This window comes from Aquarana catesbeiana, linkage group LG04, assembly GCF_042186555.1.
Source record: "Aquarana catesbeiana isolate 2022-GZ linkage group LG04, ASM4218655v1, whole genome shotgun sequence".
Lineage (NCBI taxonomy): Eukaryota > Metazoa > Chordata > Amphibia > Anura > Ranidae > Aquarana > Aquarana catesbeiana.
The window spans coordinates 467,020,875-467,038,950 of NC_133327.1; the positions used below are offsets into that span (position 1 = coordinate 467,020,875).

Genomic DNA, 18,076 nt, shown 5'->3' on the forward strand with positions numbered 1-18,076 from the left:
GGATTTTGTTGTCGGAAAATTTTATAGCCTTCTCTCAAACTTTGTGTGTCAGAAAATCCGATGGAAAATGTCCGATGGAGCCCACACACGGTCGGAATTTCCGACAACACGTTCCGATCGGACATTTTCCATCGGACAATCCGACCATGTGTACGGGGCATTAGACTTACCGGTAACTCCTTTTCTAAGTCTTCCAGGACACCTCAAGAGAAAACTGGGTGGGAATCCGGCTGTCCTGGAAGACTCTCAGAAAAGGAGTTACCGGTAAGTCTAACTGAACTTTTCTCCAAGCGTCTTCCAGGACAGCCAAGAGACGATGAACCAGAACTTACCAGTCTTGGGAGGGGCAACTGTCTGAAGGACCTTACGACCAAACGCCTGCTCCTGAGCAAATAGGAGATCCAGGCGATAATGTTTAACCACTTGCCAACCAACTGCCGTCATAGTGCGGCAGGTCGGCCCGATCCCGCGAACCGTCGTAGCTGTACGTCGGCTCTTTAAGTGGGACAGAAGGCACGCGTGCACGCCTGCACTGCGGGGGTGCCGATGCTTATGACCGCCACGCGCGATCGTGGGCACGAGAGGCAGAACAGGGACGCGTGTGTGTGTGTGTGTGTGTGTGTGTGTGTGTGTGTGTGTGTGTGTGTGTGTGTGTGTGTGTGTGTGTGTGTGTGTAAACACACAAATCCCTGTTCTGTGAGGAGAGGAGATACAGATTGTGAATTCCTAATAGCTGGGAACCACGATCTGTCATCTCCTATAGTCAGCCCCCCCCCCCCCCCCCCACAGTTAGAACACACACTAGGAAACAGTTAACCCCTTCCCTGCCAGTGACATGTATACAGTAATCAGTACACTTTTTTATAGCACTGATTGCTGTATAAATGTCACTGGTCCCAAATGTGTGTCAAGCGTCCGATTTGTCCACTACAATATCGCAGTACTGCTAAAAATCGCAGGTCGCTGCCATTACTAGTAAAAATAATAATAAAAATGCCATAAACCTGTCCCCTATTTTGTAGACGCTATAACTTTTGCGCAAAGCAATTAATATACGCTTTTATTACCAAAAATATGTGTAAGAATACATATCGGCCTAAACTGAGAATAAAATTTGCTTTTTAAAAAAAAAAAAAAATGGGAATAATTATTATAGCAAAAAGTACAAAATATTGTGTTATTTCCAAAATTGTCGCTTTTTTGTTTATAGCGCAAAAAATAAAAACCGCAGAGGTGATCAAATACCACCAAAAGAAAGCTCTATTTGTGGGGGAAAAAAAGGACATCAATTTTGTTTGGGTACAGCATCACATAACCATGCAATTGACAGTTAAAACGATGCAGTGCCGTATCGCAAAAAATGGCCTGGTCATTAAGCAGCCAAATCTTCCGGGGCTGAAGTGGTTAATAAAGGTTGAAAAATTGGACCATGTGGCACCCCTGCAAATTTGTTCCGGTGGGGCTCCAGCCCAAGATGCAGACGAGGCTCTTGTTGAGTACGCAGTGACAAAAAACGGAGGAACTTACCTAATTTTGTACATTTCAGAAATAGCTTGCTTTATCCATCTAGCCAAGGTGGCTTTAAATGCACTCTTTCCTTGTGTGCTCCTGAAAAGGAGGACAAACAAGACGTCTGTTTTTCTAAAGGGCTTGGTGACCTCAAGGTAGACGAGAAGAATTCTTCTCACGTCTAAAAAAACAAAATTTTCTTTTTTGGTCGCCCTTTGGCGAACTACAAAAGGTTGTCAGTACAATGTCCTGGGATCTGTGGAATGTACTGGCTACTTTAGGCAGAAAGCCTGGATCAGTTTTTAAAACAACCCAATCCTCAAAAATTGTGAGGAAAGGCTCCCTCACTGATAGGGCCTGTAACTCGCTTACCCTACGAGCTGAGGTAATTGCCACAAGAAAAATAGTTTTTAAGGTAAGTAACCTAACCGAAATATCCTCTAGGGCAGTGATGGCGAACCCTGGCACCCCAGATGTTTTGGAACTAAATATCCCATGATGCTCATGCACGCTGCAGTGTAGTTGAGCATCATGGGAAATGTAGTTCCAAAACATCTGGGCTGCCAAGGTTTGCCATCACTGCTCTAGGGGCTCAAAAAGGAATTCTACCAGAGTTTGAAGCACCAGGGACAGGTCCCAGGTTGGACAACTTCTAACCACTACTGGCCTGGACCTAGAAATTGATTTGTGGAATCTAGCTATAGTGGGATTTTCCCAGAGAGAAAATTGGAGAAAACACTGATAGCTGCCACCTGTACCTTTCAGGTACTATCTGAAAGACCTCTGTCGACACACTCTTGAAAAAATTCCAAAATTGAAGGAACATCATGAGTTAATCTTTGATTTTCAGATAACCATGAGTTAAATTTCTTCCAAACCATGGAATATATGGCTCTAGTGACTGGTTTTCTGCAATTTACCAGGGTCTTGACTACTTTGTCAGAGAACCCCTGGGCGCTTAGTATCTTTTCTTCAGATACCAGGCCATCAAGCTTAAGGAAACCACCTGTGTGTGCGACACTGGACCCTGCGATAATAAGTCTTTTCTCTTCGGAAGACTCAGTGACCAGAGCCTGTAACAGGGGAAACCATGGCCTCTTGGGCCAGAAAGGGGCTATTAGGATAAGATCTGTTTCTTCTAGAAGAAACTTTCATTCCGGAGGACTTCCGGAATTAGCCTGATCGGCAGGAAGGCGTAACAGAGGACGAATGGCCACGGATTCACCAGAGCATCGATCCCCAATGATCGATTCGTTGGGTTCAGAAAAAAGAACTTCTCTGTCTTGCGATTGTTCTGATCTGCGAACAGGTCCGCTTTGGGACATCCCCATCTGTCGGTGAGACCCACAAAGATTTCAGGATGAAGGGACCAATTGTCTTGACATACCCAGTAGCGGCTGAGATAAGCTGCCAGACAGTTTTGTGTCCCTTTCAGGTGCACTGCTGTAATTGAGGCTAGATTCCCTTGTGCCCATGATAAAAATCTCCTGGGCGATAGATTGAAGCATCAGACTCCTTGAACCTCCCTGTTTGTTGAGGTACGCAACCGTATCAATATTGTCTGATAGAATCTGGATATTGTGACCCCTGATTTCCATCTGAAATGCTTGCAAGGATCTCTGAACCACTAGAAGCTCTCTCTGATTCGATGAAGCTCTTGCTTCCCTTGAAGACCATTCCCTGTGCCATTGTGTTGCTGAGATGGGCTCCCCATCCCCAGGAACTTGCATCTGTTGGGTTACTCTGGGATATAGGAATGGACCATGGTAGACCTCTTGTTAGGTGCAGGTGCATCCACCACCACAAGCTTCTTTTTACCCTGAAGGGTAACAAGACCCTTAATTCCAGGGAACTTGCGTCTCCATCCCAGTTCCTTAGTAGAAACAGCTGTAATGGGCGTTGATGAAATCTTGCCCATGGCACTGCGAGAAAGCAAGAGGTCATCAGACCCACTTGCTCTTGAAACCTCTCTCAGCGAGAACGACTGATTGGTCTGTAAGGCTGACTTTGCATCATTCTTGAGTCCTTCTCTTGCGGGAGAAAAACTTTTTGGTCTACTGAGCTACCCCACCACCCAGTATCATCACCTTTGTAAGGTGAGGCATGAAAATATAGAGCTTGTTTAAAGTGATTTTTTTCATCAAGTACTCTATACACTTAGTTCAACCTATTATTCACATATCACAATTTAGATCCAAAAATTATTAAAATATGAGCAAAGGGACAATATTAGTCGAGACCACTCTATTGTTTTGAATATTAAGCAGTCTGGCTATATAGGACAATACGGAACACCCACCCGACACCCGCTGACTATATATTAATTTTTACAAATATCAAATTACAGGTGCCTCGCCCTACACCTTCCCCACTGGGTCCAAATGCGTGGCTCCTTGCAAGCCCCGTGGACTATGGACGCGCCCAGAGGCGACAGGGGGAATGAGCAAACATTGTGGGACCACCGCACGCAACGGTTTTTATTAATTAAAACTATGCGACACAAGCCCACTTTCCTATTCCCAAATGGTAAGTACTTCGCCATATGTAATGAGATGTATTTTCAAAAACTTTCAAAATATCACGAAATGATCTGTTATGTTTTATATATTGTAAAAAATCCTAATGGAATTTTTTGATGCATCTCTTTAGAAGTTAAAACCCCCCTGAAGAAGACCAGAAAAGGAAAAAGGGTCCAAATGCATTGGGGTATTCATGGGGATTCATATGGACAGCATCGATACAATGTAACTGTACAATTAGAACTTTTTCAATGAATTGATTGCCATGGGAGATGGTTCTTTGTTGTTGCTGATGTCGACTACTGGAAATTTTATGTGATATTGATTGTATTTATGTAATGCATTCTATGTCTGAATTAAATAATATTTTTACTAAACATGGTTACTAAACATTGTTTCAGAAATATTTTGCTGCTTAAAAGCCCCCTGGGGAAATTTTTCCACTACGGTAATTTTGCAATGCTTTTTGGGGTGTGCAGCTGTGTCAACTCTTGCATGTGTTACTTTACTGAGCAAAATTCGTACCCCAGGTATGACACTTTCTGGGGGGGAATTAAGGAAGACTTCTCTTTGTTTATTAACCAGCCGAAAGACTGAAGGAAGTCCTGTACAGTCTGGAGACGTGCTAATAACTTTTGGTATGACTCTGCCACCACTAGGAGGTTGTCCAGGTAAGGGATAATAGTTATAGCCATACTTCTAAATTTCTGGCTACACAAGTGGAGGCCAGAGCTGGTTTAAGATTTCCAATGGCTGAGTCCCAGGCTCTGTGAAAAATGATATCTCCTCTTTTATCCATCGGATCCCTAAGTGTGCCCATATCGTCAAACGCTAGGTCTGAGCTTTTTAAAACATTTGAGAGAGGTGAGTCTAACTTAGGATTTTTGTTCCTTGGCTGCGCTGTGTCCTCTTCAAATGGAAACCTTCTTTTTAGGTTACCGGAAAAGAAAGGTTTTCTCTCGGGATTTTCCCACTCCAGCTTGATAGTATCAAGAAGGGAACTATGCATGGGAAAAATGCTAGCCTTTTTCTTATGCAAACCCTTGTACATAAGGCCATGTTTAGACAATTATACCTTTTCCTCTTCTATATCAAATGTCATATAGATACAGTGGGGACGGAAAGTATTCAGACCCCCTTAAATTTTTCACTCTTGGTTATATTGCAGCCATTTGCTAAAATCATTTAAGTTCATTTTTTTCCTCATTAATGTACACACAGCACCCTATATTGACAGAAAAACACAGAATTGTTGACATTTTTGCAGATTTATTAAAAAAGAAAAAATAGAATTTTTTTTAAACAGCTTACCTGTAAAATCCTTTTCTTGGAGTACATCACGGTACAAAGAGGCTCATAGTGATTACTAAGTGGGTTATATCTCACCTTCAGGTGCTGGACACTGGTGTAATCGATTAGACAGGAAGTTTCCTACCTATATAACCCCTCCCCTACAGGGAATACCTCAGTTTTTGTAGCAAAGCAATACGTGTCCCACAAGAGGGGCGGGAGCTCTGTGTCCCATGATGTACTCCAAGAAAAGGATTTTACAGGTAAACTGTTTAAAAAAAATCCTATTTTCTTTATCGTAGATCATGGGACACAGAGGCTCATAGTAATTACTAAGTGGGATGTCCTAAAGCAATGCCTACTGAGGGGAGGGGGACACAAATAAACGCAGACAGCCATCAGACGTGAGGACCTATACTGCTGCCTGCAGTACACTGCGCCAAAAGCGGCATCCTCTTGCCGTCTTACATTCACCTGATAGAAATTAGTGAACGTATGTATAGACGACCCAGTAGCGGCCTAGTAAATCAGAGTCATAAAGGCTTGGTAACACACCGCCCATGAAGCTCTTACTGCCCTGGTAAAGTGCATTCTACGGAGAAAACCTTTTCTTCAAACCGCAAGCCTGAATAATAAATTGACGAATCAGCATTAAAACAACAGTTGATTTAGATGCTATCTGCCCTATCCTGGGATCTCCAGGTAGCGCCACAAACATTTGTTTTCCGTATCTGAGCAGTCGCTTCAGATAGGCCTTGACTGCTGTCAATACAACGAGAGAGTGCAACCATTTTAATAGCCGATTTGAACGCTGCCTGCCCATTCTTAGGGTTCTCTGGCAGCACAACAAACTTCAGATTCCCTTATCTTGAAACAATCAGATATACCTTTAACCGCTCTCACTATATTGAGAGGAATTAATAACTTTCCTTCCGCAGAACAAGGTTCTGGTAAAAAGGAAGGTAAAAAATGTGTTGATTCAAATGAAAGCTAGATTCTCTTAGGGAAAAGGTTAGGTGAGGATTTAACATCACCCCATCCTTTAGAATAATTAAGTATGGCACTATACAAAGAAAGCTGCCAACACTGAAATTCTTGCAGAGGCTACCGCAATGGAGAACACCAATTCCCCCGTTAGGAGGTTTAAAAGGAATATGATGCATTGGCCAAAGGAGCTGTCCTTGTATGTCAACAAAACTAAACTCAACCCTATGGCACAAGTGTGACCTAACTGGCAGATTTATACGCGTTGTCCCTTGTATAAAAGGCCCAGATCAAAGAATGCGAAGCAAGCGGCCTTTGAAAAACAATGACAAAGGCCGAGATCTGACCCTTAATGGCAGGCATGTACTGGCCATCGGGACTACCGGGAGTTTCCCGGTGGGCTGATGGCTCAGTGGGCCGGCTTCAGTGACAGCGGACCGCCACCCCTCCACTCCTCTGTCTCCCTCTCCCCGCAGCGCTCACCTCCTCTTCCTGCCTAGTTATGAAGCGGACTGAAAAATGACATGCTCCTCGGGAGATCGGCACTGGGAAGCTAATCATACGATCCGGAAGGAGGGCTTAGGGCAGCCACACACAGCTGTGACATAAGCTTCCTCTGCACTCGTTCTCCTGCTCTTTTCTTTCCCCACTCTCCATCCTGTCTGCTACCGCGGAGAATCTAGATGGAGAGCAGGAAAGGAAAGAGCAGGAGGGGACCAAAAGGAGCATGGGGGAGGGGACAGACAGCTGACTCAACAGCTATGGCCTGGGAGTTTCTCACTTCTGCCTAATCTTGTCCATTGGGGCAAGAAACTGATTCTTTGCCCCGGGTGAAATAATGACTAACTTCCCCACCGGTACCAGCTGTTCTACTCGAATAAAGTAGAATGGTTAATGGCTAGTGAAGGGGGAGGGTGGGCTTGGGTGGCCAACGGGGTTGGCCGGCTGGGGGGGGGGGGGGGGGGGGGCGGCTTTGTCCGGCCGGCATGGGAGAAACCTGTCAAAGTGGGCTGGTCTGGATGAAGTCCAGGGCCAAATTTTTGTCCCAGTCCAGCCCTGCTTGATGGTATTCAAGGCTAGCTTAATTTTTACCCCCAACTGTAGGAAGGCAAGAATTCTACTTATGACATACCTTCGAGGATGCTATGTTTTGGTTTCACACCAGGAAACATAGGCCCTCCAGAGGCACTAGAGGCCAGCTTTCTTGCATTAATCAGGGCAGTTACCACTGAACCTGAAAGCCCCGATTCTTTAACATGTGTGGCTTTAATAGACAGATCGTTAAATTTAGCGATTGTAAGGCCGGATGGAATACCAGCCCTTTGCGAAAGCAAGTCTGGACTAGATGGAAGAGTCCACGGAAGAGTCCCTACTGCCAAACTTACGATCTCTGCATACCAGGATCTTCTGGGCCATGCTAGAAGTATTACCGGCTTCCCTTCCACTTTGATCCTGCGTAGAAGCTGCGCAAGTAGCTAAACTGGGAAGAATGTATAAATCAGTGAAAAACTGATCCTGCGGGGTCACTAACGCATCTGACCCATATGCAAGTGGATCCCTAGCCCTTGACACAAAGCTGTCCAACCTCTTGTTGAATCTGGATGCCCAAAATTCTTATCTGGTCAGAAAAAAGTCGGGGTGCAGAGGCCATTCTCCCGGGAACAACTGTTGACGGCTCCAGAGAGCCACCTGTCAATTCTCCATTTCATGATATGAAGATTGTCGATAGGCAAGGCACGAGCTCCTCTGCCAAAACCAGAACATGGCCCACTTCCCTCTGGCTGCGTGACTTCTAGTGCCTCCTTGGTAACTGAAGTAAATTACTGATGTGGCATTGTCGGATTGTACCTTAACAGAACAATCCTGTAATCTAAACACCCAGGCCATTAAGCCAGACGTGCCATCGGAAGCTCTAGAACGTTAACAGTCAAGGCTCTCTGAGCTTGACCACTTCCTCTGGGCAGTGGTCTCCTTCAAGACTGGTTTCCATCCCTAGAGGCTAGCCTTTGTTGCCACCACCTCCCAGGTAATTGGCATGAAGGATCTTCCTTTCTGCCGTCTTGCTGAGGTTCTGGCGTATCCCTGGGACCAGACCCTTTGGATAATGCCTAGGTTAGGATCTACTTGTTCCAGGCAGACAGCATAATGTTTATAGCAGCCTAGAATGTAACTGAGCATAGGGAACCGCTTTGAATGAAGCCATCTTCCCTAGCACCTTAGCAAAGGTAAATGCAAGGAACTCTTCCTTGCCTTGATCTGTTTTTGGGCTAAGTCCCAAACACTCCAAGCTCCTTACCAACCGTAAGAAATTACTTTTAGACTGGGATCCCAACCCAGGAGTTCCAGATACTTGACCACCTAGGTCCAGCCATGCTACTGACTGCTATACCCTGGGCCTTTAGCCCGGGCACGGTGGCTAACCCGAAGGGCCAGACCACCAATCGGAAGAGGAGCTGTTCCCCTGCGAAGCGCAGACAACCTCCATAGCCCATGCCAATAAACACATATGCAAATGGCCCGTATGTGTATGAGGCAAGTATTAACGCCATATGACTCTATGGAAGTGTGCATTCATGGGTGCATAAATACAAATGTTTTAGGCAATAACAAGAAAAGTGTGCGCTGTATACACACATACATATAACATGTGTGCTATGGAACAGGCATCTTGCAAGCACGCATGCGCTTTATGAACGTGTTATGCAACATTACACAACATGTATCCATGCAGACACGTATTCCTATGTGAACATAAGGAATCCTGTATATTTAAGGAAAACTTAAATTAACATGCCTTGTTATGCAACCATGCCAATCTAGGCGATCATGCAACATTAGGCGATCATGCATCCTTATGTGATTCTGCATTTTTTATATGATCAAACACTTTATGCATTATAAGCACTACTGTATGGACAAGTACCCTTGTGTGACCAAGGACTCTTGTGCGATCAAGCCCCCGGGTGCAATCAAGCATCTTTTGCGATTTTAGGCATTTCTGTGCAAACAAGCACTTTAATGTGACCCAGCGTCCTCATGCGACTATGTAAAACACATGTAAATCCATACCAACAGAAAACATGCATCTTTACGTGATCAACAAGAACATGTACTGTTACTTGTTTTACCTACATGATGTACATTCCAAATTCATGTATTTTATGCAAACATGTGGACTAGTGAAGAGGAAGTTATCCTCCGCCAACGTGCGTTTCCGCAATCATGCGATTTAACTGTTTGTGCGTTAGCAACAATGCGCAACCAGCAACTGTGCATCCCAGCAGTTGTGCATTTGGCTAGCTTGTAAGCAAGCACCTGCATGAGGATCCTGTGGAGGTTTTCTAGCCTGCTTATGATCAAGCATCTTGTATGCATGACCCTGCAACTAGAGACAAAAAAAACAATGCATATCTATACAAACTTAAACATGCATCTTTATGTGACCGTGTATCTTTAAGCGATCCTGTAATCTTATGCAATCACGCGTTCTTATGTGATAAAAAAAATTAAGCATGTTTTGTGTGATATATACATATATACATATATATATATATATATATATATATATATATATATATACAAACATGTCCAAACATGCATTTTGTACACACATGACCATGTATCCTTATGCAACCTGTTTGTTTAAGCAGCAACCCTGCGTTTAAACAGCAACTGTGCAATGCAGCCACTGTGTATTTCAGCATCTGTGCATTTTAAGCAACTGGGCGACCTTAGCGACTCTGCAATTCAGCATCTGTGTATGTTAGCAACTGTGCGATTTCAGCCACTGTACATATCAGCATCTGTGCATACTAGCAACTGTGCGATTTTAGCAACTGTACATATTAGCATCTGTGCGTACTAGCAACTGTACGATTTTAGCAACTGTGCATATCAGCATCTGTGCGTACTAGCAACTGTACGATTTTAGCAACTGTGCATATCAGCATCTGTGCGTACTAGCAACTGTAGGATTTTAGCAACTGTGCATATCAGCATCTGTGCGATTTTAGCAAGCACCTGCTTAACTGCAGTGGTCCTATAATGATACCTGTAAGATACCAAGCAAATATGCATTATGCTCAAACCTTTCAAACATGTAATATAACATGCATTTCAAAACTGCAAGCACGTATATTATGCTGTTCCTGCCCACAAGCAGAAAATGACACTTTTAAAGTGAACTGCTAATCATCCAGGGGTGTATCTACTACTTACAGCTTGTACATGCCCCATGGATAGGCAGAAAATATGCAGCATGTAATCATGACTTGTCTGTACCTGTTCCCAAGCCGCCACTCACGGCCCACTGCTCTGTCTCCTAGGCCGTCCGACCTGTCAGCACATGGTAATGGTTGCCCTTCTTCCTGCCCAAATCACAATAGGCTAGGAACAAATCTGCGCCCTCTAGTGGCTGGGGAAAAGAACAGCAGCCTGCCTGAGCCAGAGTACAAGCATGATAGAACAGCACACTGCTCCCAGTGGCCACCGGGAAACAGACAGTCAGATCGCTCTCTTAATAGAGACACTGCAAACAAATGCAGACTCACCATTCCTCACTGCAGGGTACTGCTGGAATATAACATCTTCACCCATCACGGCAGGCTGGTGTCAAGCCAGACCTTTAACCACTTCAATACAGGGCACTTGGACACCTTCCTGCCCAGACTAATTTTCAGCTTTCAGTGCTGTCGCAGTTTGAATGACAATTGCGCGGTCATCCAACACTGTACCCAAACTAAATTTTTATCATTTTGTTCCCACAAATAGAGCTTTCTTTTGGTGGTATTTGATCACCTCTGCGGTTTTTATTTTTTGCGAAACAGATAAAGAAAGACCAAAAATTCTGAAAAAAATAGATGTTTTGCTTTTGTTTTTGTTTAAAAATTTTGTAAATAAGTAAGTTTTCTCCTTCACTGATGGGCACTGATAAGGCGGCAGCGATGAGGTGGCACCAATGAGCGGGTACTGACGATGGGCACTGATATGCGGCACTGATGGGCACTGGTAGGCGGCACTGATGGGTGGCACTGATATGCAGCACTGATGGGCACTTATGGGTGGCACTGGGTGGCATTGGTGGGCACTGTTAGGCAACACCTATGGGCACTGAAAGGCTGCACAGATGGGTTCTTATGGGTGGCACTGATGGGCACTGATAGGCGGCACTGCTGGGCACTGATACGTGGCACTGATACGTGGCACTGATGGGCACTGATACGCATCCCTGGTGGCACTGGCAGTGGTAGGCATGGGAGTGGGAACTGATTGGCAGCTGCCTGGGCATTGATTGGCAGCTGCCTTTGCACAGATCAGCATTTCCCTGGAGGTCTAGGGGGCATACTTGGGGGTCCAGTGTGGCTGGTTTCCCTGGTGGTCCTGGGCGGCTTCCCTGGTGGTCCTGGGCGGCTTCCCTGGTGGTCCTGGGTAGGATCCGAGGGGGGGCTGTGCTGATAAACAATCAGCACAGACCCCCCCTGTCAGGAGAGCAGCCGATCGGCTCTCCTCTACTTGCGTCTGTCAGACGCGAGTGAGGAAAAGCCGATCACCGGCTCTTCCTATTTACATCGTGATCAGCCGTGATTGGACACGGCTGATCACGTGGTAAAGAGTCTCCGTCAGAGACTCTTTACCTAGATCGGTGTTGCGGGGTGTCACGGGAGCGCGCAGCGGCTCCATATCCTGAGGACGTCATGTGACATCCAGTCAGGATATTGAAACCACTTTGCCGACGTCATTCTGCTATATGGCGGGCGGCAAGTGGTTAAGGACGGGGTCCCCTCTGTAAATCCCCTCTGTACATAGGGTTCACTGCCTTGGGCCATGTATAGCGCCCTGCCAGAGCAAACCTGTGGTATAGCAATGTCACCAAGGTGCTGGATCTCAGGGCCCAGATCTCCTAAGAGACGCATTACAGGCAAAACCTTGTTCTTCGCTATCGAGGCATCGGGTACCATCCACTTTAGCTTTTGTTTTGGCTCTTTGAATGGATCCGATAGCTTAGCTCCCTGACCCTGTTCAGGCCATCTAGGAGCACTCATTAACCGTGACCAACACCTTAGACACTGGCGAAAAAACTGAGGTATTCCTTGTAGGGGAGGGGTTTTATAGGGAGGAAACTTCCTGTCTAATTGATTACACCAGTGTCCAGTACCTGAAGGTGAGATATAACCCACTTAGTAATTACTATGAGCCTCTCTGTCCCGTGATGTACGATAAAGAAACTGAAATATTACATGGTCCTAAGTATTCAGACACTTTGCTGTGACACTCATATATTTAACTCAGGTGCTGTCCATTTCTTCTGATCATCCTTGAGATGGTTCTTCACCTTCATTTGAGTCTAGCTGTGTTTGATTATACTGATTGGACTTGATTAGGAAAGCCACACACCTGTCTATATAAGACCTTACAGCTCACAGTGCATGTCAGAGCAAATGGGAATCGCACTTAAGGTTCCTAAGAGCACAGTGGCCTCCATAATCCTTAAATGGAAGACGTTTGGGACGACCAGAACCCTTCCTAGAGCTGGCCGTCCGGCCAAACTGAGCTATCAGGGGAGAAGAGCCTTGGTGAGAGAGGTAAAGAAAAACCCAAAGATCACTGTGGCTGAGCTCCAGAGATGCAGTCGGGAGATGGGAGAAAGTTGTAGAAAGTCAACCATCACTGCAGCCCTCCACCAGTCGGGGCTCTATGGCAGAGTGGCCTGAAGGAAGCCTCTCCTCAGTGCAAGACACATGAAAGCCCGCATGGAGTTTGCTAAAAAAAACACCTGAAGGACTCCAAGATGGTGAGAAATAAGATTCTCTGGTCTGATGAGACCAAGATAGAACTTTTTGTCCTTAATTCTAAGCGGTATGTGTTGAGAAAACCAGGCACTGCTCATCACCTGTCCAATACAGTCCCAACAGTGAAGCATGGTGGTGGCAGCATCATGCTGTGGGGGTGTTTTTCAGCTGCTGGGATAGGACGACTGGTTGTAGTCGAGGGAAAGATGAATGCGGCCAAGTACAGGGATATCCTGGACGATATCCGAGTATGGACCAAAACCTTCTCCAGAGTGCTCAGGACCTCAGACTGGGCCGAAGGTTTACCTTCCAACAAGACAATGACCCTAATCACACAGCTAAAATAACAAAGGAGTGGCTTCAAACAGCACCGTGACTGTTCTTGAATGGCCCAGCCAGAGCCCTGACTTAAACCCAATTGAGCATCTCTGGAGAGATCTAAAAATGGCTGTCCACCAACGTTTACCATCCAACCTGACAGAACTAGGGAGGATCTGCAAGGAGGAATGGCAGAGGATCCCCAAATCCAGGTGTGAAAAACTTGTTGCATCTTTTCCAAAAAGACTCATGGCTGTATTAGATCAAACGGGTGCTTCTACTAAATACTGAGCAAAGGGTCAGAATACTTAGGACCATGTGATATTTCAGTTTTTCTTTTTTAATAAATCTGCAAAAATGTCAACAATTCTGTGTTTTTCTGTCAATATGGGGTGCTGTGTGTACATTAATGAGGGAAAAAAAATGAACTTAAATGGTTTTAGCAAATGGCTGCAATATAACAGAGTGAAAAATTTAAGGGGGTCTGAATACTTTCTGTCCCCACTGTATCATAGGAAGATGTAGATGACTTATTAAAGGCTAACTTATACCTCAAGCTCCTTGCAGATTCTCTATCCATGGGCCCTGTATCTGACTCTGATTCTTCCGGAGAAGAATGAGCAGATCCTGCTTTAGCCTCAGATTCTTCACTCTCCGCACTCTGCTGTGGAGCGCTAGGACCGGCTGAAGTCCTAACTGGAGATAGACCCTCTGAGGGGACTTGAATCTTGTCAATCAGAGTTTTAAATGAGCTAAACGTAGACGTAAGCATCTCTAACAGAAGTCAGCATTTTCTGACAGGAGACAACCGGGTCATCCTTAACCACCTCAATACTGGGCACTTTGGCCCCCCTCCTTCCCAGACCAATTTTCAGCTTTCAGCGCTCTCACACTTTCAATGACAATTGCTCAGTCATGCTACGCTGTACCCAAATTACATTTTTATCATTTTGTTCACACAAATAGAGTTTTCTTTTGGTGGTATTTATTCACGACTGCGTTTTTTATTTTTTGCGATATAAGCGGAAAAAAGAGCAGAAATTTGGAAAAAAAAATATTTTCTTCTTTCTATTTTAAAACAAATCCAATAAAATCAAATTTTGTCATAAATTTAAGCCAAAACGTATTCTGCTACATGTTTTTGGTAAAAAAAATCCCGTTAAGTGTATAATAATTGGTATGTGTGATCACGGACACATGTGCGCAAATGATCATGTACAGATGTGCGCAGGTGACATATGTGTGCAGATAATCATTAGGACATGTGATTTTACTGGGACATATGTGGGGGACATGTGATTTTACTGGGACATGTGTTGTGGGGACATGTGTTGTGGGGACATTGTGTGTTTACTTAGTGTTTGTTTTGTGTTTTTACATGTGTGGGGTCACTAGACTGTTGATCAGTGAGTAAAAAGCTGTAAAAAACAGCTCATACTCACTGATCACCAGCCGGCTGCAGCGATCCGCTCTCCTCTCCTCACTGACAACTTCCATGTGAGGAGAGGAGAGCCGATTGCCTAGCAACCGGCTCTGTGTTTATATCACATGACGGCTGTGATTCGACACGGCCGTCATGTGATCAGGAGGGCCAATCGCAGAGCCCTCCTGCCGATCGGAGATGCGCCGTGTCCGGGTGACACGAGCGCATCGGGATCGCTCCACTGCGCGGACACGCGCGCGATCCCGCTCCTTCCGAGGGACGTTCCTGAACGTCCACTCAGAAGGAGAGATAGCCCACCCGGCCGTTTATGTGCAGTGGCCGGGTGGGAAGTGGTTAACTAGGCTGTCTATACAGGTGCGGCAAACTCCTTTGCTCCATGAGGAGCTCAATTTGTTTCCGCAAACCACACATTTCCTTTTTGGTGGCTGCGCTTGGGCCTTGTCCCGAGTCTTGGCCTGCGAGAGAACAAATGACCCCAATAAATTTTACGCCACATACACTCCATAACACCCTGTGCAGGAGAAAAGGAAACGTGCCCCCTTCACCTAGTCCCTACTGGTTACAAGGGGGAGAACACTCACAGGATGTGCAAGCAAGTAAAATACACTTCAGGCTTACCCGTTGAGGTGCTGGTGTTAGGGCCTGCTTCCGCTGCCTGTGCAGGTATCGCAGAGGAGTCCATCCCGCCCCTATAGTGGTCTGCAGCCTCTGCTGGGTTTCACTGTTTTTTAAAACCACCAGGATCCCAGTGTCCCTGTTCCCGACGTTTAGAGACTGGAACTAGCGTCTCGGGCGCCCGCTGATGACGTCACACGCCCCGGAAGTGACCCCGCCGGGTACTTCTTGTGGGCCAGCTTGGAAGGCAAGTTCCACCCCTCCACGCGCACGGCTTCCTCTCTTCCACTGCACACTCCAGCCAGGCTGTTTAGCAGGGAAAACAAGCCAACACGCGGGCAGGAGCTCAGAGGAACACTGTGGTGCTGGCATTCCCCATGCACTGAGAAGCAGGGGCAGCAGACACAAACCTACTCCCCCGGTGGATGTGCCGCTCTGGGACCTAAGAAGAAGGTAGGAATACCACCCCATGGCCACAGGAGCCACGCTCCTGAGACCAAGGGGAACCAGTTTCATGAAACATGTTACCCCTCGTCCAGAGGAAACACCAATACTGACATGGGGCCTGGGAGGATTGCCCTTTTATCAGATGGGGGTTAACATGTTTCCTGTCCAGGTAGGAGGAGCCCCAGGTCTCATGGCTGTCCTGGAAGACACTTAGAGAAAAAGGCATTTACATGCAAGTACATAGGGTTGAGAAAGGTTTCTGTGCCGATTTCTCTCCCCCCCCACCATTGATGCTTTGCCCAGCTCAGTAAGCGCCTCCCACCATCCTCGGACTGTACTCAGCCTCAATACAGGCAATGCCGCAGAGCCACTCCTGCACACACAGATGAGATTGGATTCTTTTACAAACAGATCCTCAATCTGCACAGTGTGTAATTGGCTGTTGCAGTTCTGAACTGCAAAATCTTCAGATCTGAAAGGCAGCACAGCTGCAGCAGCTAGCTACACATTATGCAAATTGAGAATGTGTCTGTAAAAGAATCAGATGTAATCTGTGTGCAGTGTGGCAAAGAGGAGCACTGTTAAGTGCCCTGCTAGCAGTGACCCCCATGATCTGCCCTGCTGCCGACCCTGTTCTATACGCTGCTGACTCCCATCCTCTGCCCTGCTGACCCCCTGTCCTCCACTCTGTTGACCCCCTGCCCTCCACACTGCTGATCCCTGTTGTGTGCCCTGCTGAACTCTGTTCTCCTCCCTACTGACCCCTGTCCTCTGATACCCTTACCCTGTCCTCTGCCCTGTTGACTCCACCCTTTTCCATGCTGACCTCGTCCTATGCCCTGCTGACCCTTGTACACTGACACCCCATCTCCTGCCTTTCTGGCCTCTGTACACTGCCCTACAAACTGCTGACCCTATTTTCTGCTCTATCCTCTCATCCTCTGCCCCCTGACATTTTTTACTGCACCTCCACATCACACAGGCTAGATCTGGTCCTGGTGTTCAGTAGGATGCCAATTTTGGACCCAATTAACCAGCTATTGGGGTTTACTAATTAGTTGTTATGGTTTTTTCACTGCTATTACTACTGCTGACTCTCCTATCACCCTCTGTCACATGTTCCCTGTCGGCTATCGCCTTCTCTGATCCCAGCCCTCCAACATTGTGGCCATCTTCCCCGAAAGAGCTGTTCCATCCCCATTAAGGTGCAGCTCGTCCTTACTAAAGAACCGGTAACCGACTGAAAAGTCAGCCCAGTTCTCCAGGAACCCAAACCCCTGTTTCATGCACCAGTTCCTCAGCCACTTGTTCAGTTCCCTATGCTCCTGCTGCCTCTCTGGTGTGGCTCGAGGTACAGGTAGTATTTCTGAGAAAACTACCTTGGAGGTCTTTTCCCTAAGTCCCTGAAATCGTTTTTTAGGACACTCCACCTTTCTCCCACTTGGTCATTGGTACAACGTGCATCATGATCGCTGTGTCCTCCCCAGCCCCTACCAATAATCTGTCTACCCGATCAGTGATGTGTCGAATCCGAGCGCCCGGTAAGAGGTGCAGGCCAGGGGATAATCTGAGGTGATGACGGTACAGGAATTGGAGTAATCTGAGGTGTGAAGGTGCAGGAATTGGGGTGATACGAGATGTAAAGGTGCAGGAATTTGGGGTGATCTGAGCTGTGAAGGTGCAAAGCTCAACATTGATTTCTTACTCCTATTCAAATAATTTACAGAATTCCTTTTCACGATTGAGAGCGTGAAGTTTACATTTTTTTTATGTAGCTGGCACTACCAATTTCTTTGAAAACATTTTTCGGCACACTATGCTCAAAAGGCTGCTTAACCCTGTCCTAGAGTGTGTGTCAATGTCTGAAAAATGAAACAAAATGGCAATTCTTCAATAAAAAAAAAAATCTTGAAAAAAAAAAATAAAGAAATGTTACATATTTATATTACATTGTTTTATGCCATCTGCTAATTATTTTAGTTTGGGCTGAATATGATATAGTATGGTTATAAATGTATTTGTAGCAATCTATAGCTGGGGTTCTTGAGCCTGGAGACTATATTCTCTATTGAATTCAAATTGATGAATCAAAAGCCTTTACATACTTATATTGTTGTCCCTTTCCTTATTAAACATATAAATCGTTAAACCTGGCAAAAATA

General features: G+C 45.8%; 1 protein-coding gene across 8 annotated transcripts in view; it reads right to left on the minus strand.

The window, feature by feature from the left end:
• The window catches only part of ARID4B (AT-rich interaction domain 4B), a 1,373,103-nt gene that overhangs the window by 847,866 nt on the left and 507,161 nt on the right, over positions 1 to 18,076 (minus strand). The gene's annotated exons all lie outside the window — the stretch shown is intronic.